Genomic DNA, 7,908 nt, shown 5'->3' with positions numbered 1-7,908 from the left:
TGCAAAGCCTGTGATCTTGTTCTGGAGACACCCGCCCCCTTGCCCCTGGGGCCCAGCCTCCCCTCACATAGCACACAGTATCACTAGAATTTATCAAGATACAGATCTGTCTTCTCTGGACAGAAGGTGAGAGCAGGGCTTGTCCACCTCTCTGGGTCCCCGTATCCAATACGTGCTCCAGAAGTACTGGGTGAACACAGGAATTTTGCAGTGGCTCCTTGTGCTCCTTCTCCCACCCCTACCTCAGGAGCACTGTACCCCTCTATAATCTGGGGGTGACACAGTCCTAGATTTCAGCCTTTGCATCCCCTGAGGTGCTTACAAAGTTCTGGCAATAAAATCCCAGATTCCATGTGGTTGACCAGAAGACCTCCCTTATAAGGCCAGCAGGTGCAGTTAAATGTAGCTTCTTGACAGATTTGTGAGGCTCCAAAGAGGCCCTCCCTTCAGAGAAGAGATGATGGGGTCTGGAGAAACCCGCCTGTTTTGGAAACTGGCTAGAGAGCACGCAGACTGATTCTAGAGCAGAGGCCTGCAACCTGTGGATGAGGCCCAAGGCAGCCAAGGCTGCAGGAGATGTGGAGAGGGCCTCAGGATGCTTAACCAGGAGGTGACTTTCGATCTCTGTTCCCACGAAATTTCTCGTCCCTTGGAGCAGGTCACAGAACTGTTAACAATAGAACTGAAGCACCCAGTTGGGTTTTTCTGCCAAAAGAGACACTGAGGTCTCACTTCACAATCTGGAGCACTTTGCTCATGTCCCCTCCAGTCCACAGTCCCGGGGGGCAGCTTGGGCTGGTCCCTCCCCAGATAATGAACAAGGACCTCTGACTTCCCCCACCTGTGAGGACTCACCCCTGGGGAAGGCCTGGACCATGCTCTGTCCTGTTCAGGTTTCTTTTCTACAAATGTTGAAAATGACAATGGAGGCAAGTGCAGATGTTAACGTTTTTGCCTTTTGGGGCTTTCCTGTTTCTCCTTTTCGGGAAATGACTTGTTGTTCTGAACCCTATACTATCCCGTTAAATGCCAGGACCACTGTCTTCAAGAGGCCCGGATTAGCTCATGGCGCTAAGTGCTGAGAAGACTGAGAAGAAAAGCCTCAAGCCCGAATCAAAAGCCCTGGAGCCCAGGACACCACAGAATTCGGGGCAGCGGGAGTCTCTGTTATATGTACTCCCGAACAGGGAGTCTCTGTCTTTCAATTCCCAGCACTTCACCACACTCCTGGTGAAGTTGGCCTTGCACCCATGAGCCGGCGCTGCCTAGCTGGGCGCTGCCCCACGTGTGGGAGGCAACCGGTTCCCACTCGTCGGCTGGCAGCACCCACCTCACCCTCAGCCAGAGACGCCAGCTGCCCAGAGGGTGGGAAGATAACGCGAAGCCGCCCTGGCTGGTGCGCGGGGACCCCACTTCCTTCTGGCTTCCCGGGTGTCGCACTGAGGGAACTCTTGACTGGAGGCGCGAGAAGGCGGTAAGGTGGGTAGGTGACCTGTGACCTCCCAGAGAGGGTGTGCTGTGGTCTTTGAAGGCCCAGAGGACCATCATTTGGACCCCCACCCCGCCCCGGGGCCGAGGACCAGCGCAGCGAGAGGGATCTCTCGGGGGGAGAGAGAGGATGGCAAGCCGGTAATGCCTTGGGAGGCTCTGGCAGGGCGAGGCCGCGAGGATCACGCCGCCTCTCCCCCCACCTACCGACCCCGGGGCCGGGAGCTCCTCCCAGCCACTCTGGAGGGGGTGGGGGATCCGAGAGGCCCCCCAGCGAGTCCCCCGGGGAGGCGGGCGGAGGTGCAGCGCCCGGAACAAAGACCCACAGAGGGGTCCTGGAGCGCGCGGCTCCCCCGGGGCGGGGGCGGGCCACCTCCCTCCTCCCCTCCCTCCCCCCTCAGCTCCTCCCTCTCCTCCCCTCCTTCCACCCAGAGGCCCGGCCGGCGCGCAGCCCAAGCTGCCCCAACTTCGCCAACGGTTCCCAAGTTGCCGGGCGCGCTGGGCTGGGAGCTGGGTGGGGTGAAGAAGGAGAGGAGGAGGAGGAAGGCTCCCCGGGCGCCTTGGACGCGATTCAGGAATCCGCCGCCGCCGCCGGCCGCTCGCCGGCTCGGGCCCGAGCGGGGAGGGCGCCAGGCAGGACCGCTCGCTCGCTCGCTCGCTCGCTCGCTGCGCAGGACGGCGCCCGCCTGGCGCCGCTTCCCGCTCGGCGTGCGAACCGGCCGGGCCGGGCCGCGCCTCCCTCCCTCCTCCCCGCCGCCGCCGCCGCCTCCGGGGAGGGCGCAGAGCCCGGGCCGCAAGGGATCGGAGCCGCCGAGCCGCCTGTGCCGCGTTCTGCGCAGACTGCAAAGTTGCGAGCGGATGCTGCAGGCGCCGGACCCCAGCCGCGGACAGTCGGATCCGCCCCCGCCGGAGGAGGCTCGGCGGCCGGGGTAAGTAGGGCGCCGGCGTCCCGGAACCGCCTCCGAGGCCCGGGCAAGGCCGCCCAGCCGTGAGCCCCCCAACCTCCCCTGTACGGGCGGCCTGCCAAACTTTGGAGGAAGAGGGGGAGAAACGGAGCGTGGGAGGAGTTCCCCGCCCAGGGAAAACTCTACGCAGGCACCCGCGACCCCCAGACGCAACCCGCGCTCAGATTCACAGCTGCCAGGTACTCGCAGCTCATCATCATTCAAGCCACAGACACACCGCGCGCTCGCCGGGAGCACAGCCACGCCGACCCCGCACAAGCTGCAGGCCAAAATTTACAGTTCCGGGGGTGCGGGGGTTTGGATCTTTAGACCAAGCATGCCCTCCTGCCCTCAAATAAATCCATGGTCTTTGCTGCCCCTGCAGCCCCCCAGTGAGGAGCCCCCAAAGCGCGATGGGCCGGGGAAGGGCTGTCTTTGAAAGTCGTGGCCGGCACCCCGAGGCTAGAAGTGGGGAGGGGAAAGCGAATACTGCAGTCGGATCTCGGGGTTCATCAGGAGCGAGTCTGGTGTGGAAAACTCGGTGTCTTGGTGATGTGTCTGGGTGTGCGCAGCTCTTCCGGAGGCGAGGCCGGGAGAGAGGAGGGAGTGATTCATAAACTCGGACCCGGCGTGCTGGGCTCTGTGAGCAGAGTAGAAAAGGCTGCAGGCCGGTGCTGCGCTGCGCGGAACAGCTGTGTGATGGCAGTGACAGGGCCTGGAGGAAAGCACACAAACCCTTACCCCGCCATCTCCCCCCCCCCCCCCACCCAGCGGATGTGTTTCCTCAGAGGGACTTCCAGGAGGACCAGCGGAGGAGATTCCCGCCCTGGATGTGTGTGTGTTCACCGGGGTGGGGGATGTTTAAGACTCCCGAGGTCAGGAAGAAACCAGGGCGGTGCGGGAGCCCTATTTATTTTCACTGCCCCTGAAGCTGTGTTTGCTTTCAGATGCACTGGTGTGCTGGGGCCCCAGGATGTTTCAGGGATTGTCCTGGACCTAGCCCAGTGCTTGGCACCTGGTGGGTACTCAGTAAGTAGTCGTTTGATGATTAAGGATACCAATAATTAATATTTGGTAAGGACTTACTATGAGCCAAGCCTGGTGGCCTCAGCTGGGTTGGAATTGGTCTTCCTGCAGAGGGGGCCCTGAGTGGTTCCAGGGAGCCCTGCGTGATTTGTCTGGAGAAGTGGCCCAAGCAGCATGTTCTAGGCTGCCGTGTGGGCTGGCACTGGGGACTTGATATCTCATCATTGGCCTATGCTCCCCTAAGAGGGGCAGCAGGAAAGTCTCCCATTTCTACATTTGGCTAAGCAAGGGATGGTGTTGGGTGTTTCTTCTGGCTCCTGTTGGCCTGGCTGGAAATGGGTCTTATGAAGCGTCTAGGGGCTGTGTCCTCCAGCAGGGGCTTGGCTCTGTAGTGGCAGCAGGTGGAGGGGTAGTCGCAGTCCCTGTACTGAGCATCAGGTGGTTTCCTCTGTGTCAGCTGGCATGAGTTTCCCAGAGGAGCTGAAACATCTCATGTTCCTGGAACTGGGATTAGAAGCAGTTTTGGGAGCGATTCCCTGTTGGCATGGGATTGAGAGCGTGCAAGGATAGGGGACAACCTGACCATGGAATCACAAGGAAATGTGTCATTCCCCTGCCCCTTTGTGACTAGGTTCAGTCTGCATTTCAAGGTTCAAAATGGTCTCAGTGCTGAAATTAGCAAAGTATATGGGCAGCACCAGAACTGTGGCCCCAGATGAAAGAGGGAGTGACCCGGACTTGGCCATCTCTAATTTCAGGGGGACTGCTGCAGCCAGTCCCTTCCCCATATCACCTTCCCACCCTGTGTCTTTGGTGAATCAAGAGCTTTACGTACATTATCTCATTAAGCCCTACATCCCTATGAAGTTAGCGTTTTATCGCTCTTTTGCAGATTAGGAAACTGAGGCTCAGAAAAGTTAAGTAACTTTTCCAAAGCCACACAGCTAAGGAGGAACAAAGCTGGGGATTTGAACGTGGACAGTCTGACCCTGGAACTCATGCTGTCTCCACCATGCCAGGCTGTCTCTACGGTCCCCACTGGTTCTCCACGGCAACAAAGAAGCTACTTACTAACATGGTCCTGGGGCCTCTGACTGCAGTCCTTTTTCCACACACTCTGCCCAGACTGGGTTACACCATGGGCCATGGGAAATCAAAGTCTGGGTGGCTCCAGGCTGCGAGAACCTTCCATGTAGTACTGGAGTCGGGAAATGATGGAGATTTGGAAGTGATTGAGGGGAGATACTGCAGTGATTCCAGTGAGAGATGATTCACTGCTTGTCCGAGAAGTGGGGACAAAGCTGCCACTTGCGACCATACAAGTCATAAGTTTGGGTTTGGGAGAAATGGCCAGGCAAACATTGTCAAATGGATTACTCTCTTCCTTTCTTTCTTCGGCCCTCACCTGAGTGGAAATCTGTCACACAGGATAATCAACCCTCCCCTGCCACCTCCTGCCTGGTGGCTGTCCTTCCCACACCTGCCAGGTGCCCTGGGGTGGTTTCTGGTCCCCAAGAGAGATGGGTGGGCAGAGCTGGAGTGGGGGAAGATGACACACGGCTCACCTGGTGGTCCCTAGCGAGTACTTTCCCCCACATGCCCCACAGAGGGACAGTGGTTATCATTCCTACTTTACAGAGGAGGACAGGGGGCTCAGAGAGGTGCAGTGGATGCCCAAGGTCACGAAGCTAGGGAACTGCAGGCTATATGCTGCCTCCAGGCACCCCTGCAGGCACTTAGGGGCAGCTGTATTCTCAGTCTGGTTGGTGCTCTATACCCCATAAAGGCTGAGAGGGGTGCTTCTCACAGCTCTGCCCACCCCCATCTCTGCCCAAGATGTCCATATACAGGAAAAACCGGCAGTCTTAAACAAGGAGCAGAGGATGAGCACTACCTGGCTAGCCCCTGCCCACCTTCCCCAGGAAGCCCATGTGGGTGAGTTTTGAGAGCCTTGACAGCTGAGCTGTAGGTATTGGAACCCGCTCTTGCCTCCGCTGCGGAGTGGGCATGCTGTCCAGGATGGAAGTTGGGAGACTGGGTTTGGGGAGAAGCTGCTCCACCCGAGGGATAGGGGCTGCTCATCTTTGCACCCTGGCTCCATCCCAGCGTCTGAGACATGGAAGTACTTGGGACCGTCGTCAGGTGATGGGTGAAGCCCGGGGAGGGGCCTCGGGCGAGCGCCTCTGCTGGGAAGTCATAAAGCAGGGGAGCCAAGGGAATCCTAGCCATGAGGAAATGCTCACAGAGGTCTCTGCCCTGTCATGAAGTCATGCAGGAGGAAAACAGCTCTGCATTTCATTCCTTCAACAGAAGTAAGAAATAAATGTCATCTCTTCTTCTCTGATGACTAAATAGATGATAGAATGCTGCTTATTCTGCCTGAGCATGTGGCTTCCACGGCTGGGTGTGGGGCGGTCCCTGGCCAGCTGGACAGTTTGTTCTGTGCTTAGAGGTGGACACGCTCAGTCTTTGGCCCCATTGCCCCAAATCTGGCTGGTTGCTCCCCCCACCCTTATCCACCACCATGGAGAGGGGGCAGGCAGGCCACGGGAGACCCGGGCCACCAGCAACTGCACCCCGTCTTGACTCTCCCCTCCACATTTCCCCCGCCTCCCCCCCCCCCTCGTTCCACAAAGATGGCTGTGTGCTGAAGGACTGTGGGTTTCTCTGGGCCCTGAGAAATTTATCACTGGGGTTCTAGAGGACTCTCTGAAAAGGATTTGGAGGAAAGTGTGGAAAATAAATAAGCCAGTTCCCAGTTGAGCTTCTCCTGAATACCACAAGTAAACAGCCATCCCTGAGGCCAGCCTGGGAAGCTCTGTGTTGACCTCCCATGGTTACACCTGGCTCACTGGCTGCTTTTACTGGCTCCCCCCTCCCTCCCCTCTCCCCTCCCTCTCCCCTGTCCAACCCCTCCTCCTTGACTTTGAGAGCCTCAAAAGTCAGGGAACACACAGGCCCAGACTGCTGGCCTGTCCTTGTGCTGCGGGAGGTTGGCACGCTGGCTGCTGGGTCCAGGAGGAACATGAGGGAGGAAAGTCCGCCTAGAGTGCCGGCTCAGCCCTGCTGCACCTGAGCAAGCCTCCCAGCCTTGGCCCCACTCAGCGAGGCAGAGGGTGGTCTCCCAGTTGGTGAGTTGGACTTTGATGGTGGAGAATGGTGGGGCTTTTTCCGGTTTGTGGCACCTGATGAAGTTTTGCGTCTTAAACGTCCATTTAGAGTGGATGAACCAAAGTTAATTTTCCCCTTTCGTGTCCCCCTCCCCACACACAAGGTGGGGCTCACATGTGAAGAAACCCCCAAAACCTGTACATTTACCTTGAAGAGCTCTCGGGACTAACTAGAATGTCAAGGTTCTTTGCTTTTGGCCGGAGTCATATCAGATTAGGCCATATCAGCTTAGGGTGCTGGTGGTGTAAGTTGACACTGAAGGTTTCAGGGAGCTCTGGCACTGTTGAGAGTTGCTATGTCTATAGGGTAGGAAGCAAATTCATGATAGCTTAATAACTTCAGTGCATTTATTTATTTTTTTTTAAGATTTTATTTATTTATTTGACAGAGAGAGAGCACGAGAGGGAAGAGGGTCAGAGGGAGAAGCAGACTCCCTGCTGAGCAGGGAGCCCGATGTGGGACTCGATCCCGGGACTCCAGGATCATGACCCGAGCTGAAGGCAGTCGCTTAACCAACTGAGCCACCCCGGAGCCCATAACTTCAGTGCATTTAGTTGAGCCCCTCTAAAACCCAGCAGTGCCTAATGAGAAGGGAGAACCAGAGCTCTGGGTGGGGGCAGTTCCTGACTGGGACCCAGAGAGTGGCTGAGGGGTCTCTCCATTGTATGTGACTGTACCGAGCTGGGTGGGCAAACTGAAACCTCTGCGATCTGGGGAGCAGGCACTGCCGGGAGGCTGTGGGTCCTGCCCCTGGCCAGGGAGCCTGTTTGTCATGCTGCTGCCAGGCTGCCGAGAGAGAACTTGGGGGTGGGCTCCATAACTTGCAGCCCTGGAGAGAGAGAGGCTGCATACCCACCTACTCAGAGACCATCACATCATCATAGGCTGAAATAAACACACACACACACACACACACACACACACACACTCACACTCAGATATGTCCCCCCCACACAGATATTTCAGTAAACAGCTGGGCACATTATATACCAAAACATTTGTAGGCACGAGTGCATGCGTGCACACACAGATACACAAGCACAGGGACACACTCATTCCAAAAGGCAAATTATGTCACGGTTAAGAGCACATATCCTGAAGCCGGAATGCTCGGAGTCCTGCTTAGTGGCTCTGTGACCTTGGGCAAGTTACTTAACCTCTCTGGGCCTTCGTTTCTTAATTGTAATAGGTCATAGGTAAGAGGGCTGTCAGTGAAGTAATATCTGTGAGGAGTTTAGAAATGTGCCTGTACATAGAACTAGGCCAGTGTTACAAGTAT

General features: G+C 57.1%; 1 protein-coding gene across 2 annotated transcripts in view; it reads left to right on the top strand.

Annotated features, from left to right (window-relative positions):
* Nucleotides 1-2,225: 2,225 nt before the first annotated feature.
* Nucleotides 2,226-7,908, top strand: part of CHST3 (carbohydrate sulfotransferase 3) — a 32,986-nt gene continuing 27,303 nt past the window's right edge. For both annotated transcript variants that reach the window (XR_003610341.2, XM_028109531.2), the window contains exon 1: nt 2,226-2,417. The gene's annotated coding sequence lies outside the window, so the exon portion shown is untranslated. The remainder of the gene's footprint in view (nt 2,418-7,908) is intronic.

This window comes from Eumetopias jubatus, unplaced genomic scaffold, assembly GCF_037043125.1.
Source record: "Eumetopias jubatus isolate StellerSeaLion01/CBP00866 unplaced genomic scaffold, mEumJub1_p1.0 scaffold_17, whole genome shotgun sequence".
In the NCBI taxonomy this organism is placed as follows: domain Eukaryota; kingdom Metazoa; phylum Chordata; class Mammalia; order Carnivora; family Otariidae; genus Eumetopias; species Eumetopias jubatus.
This window is presented reverse-complemented; position numbering and strand designations above follow the sequence as displayed.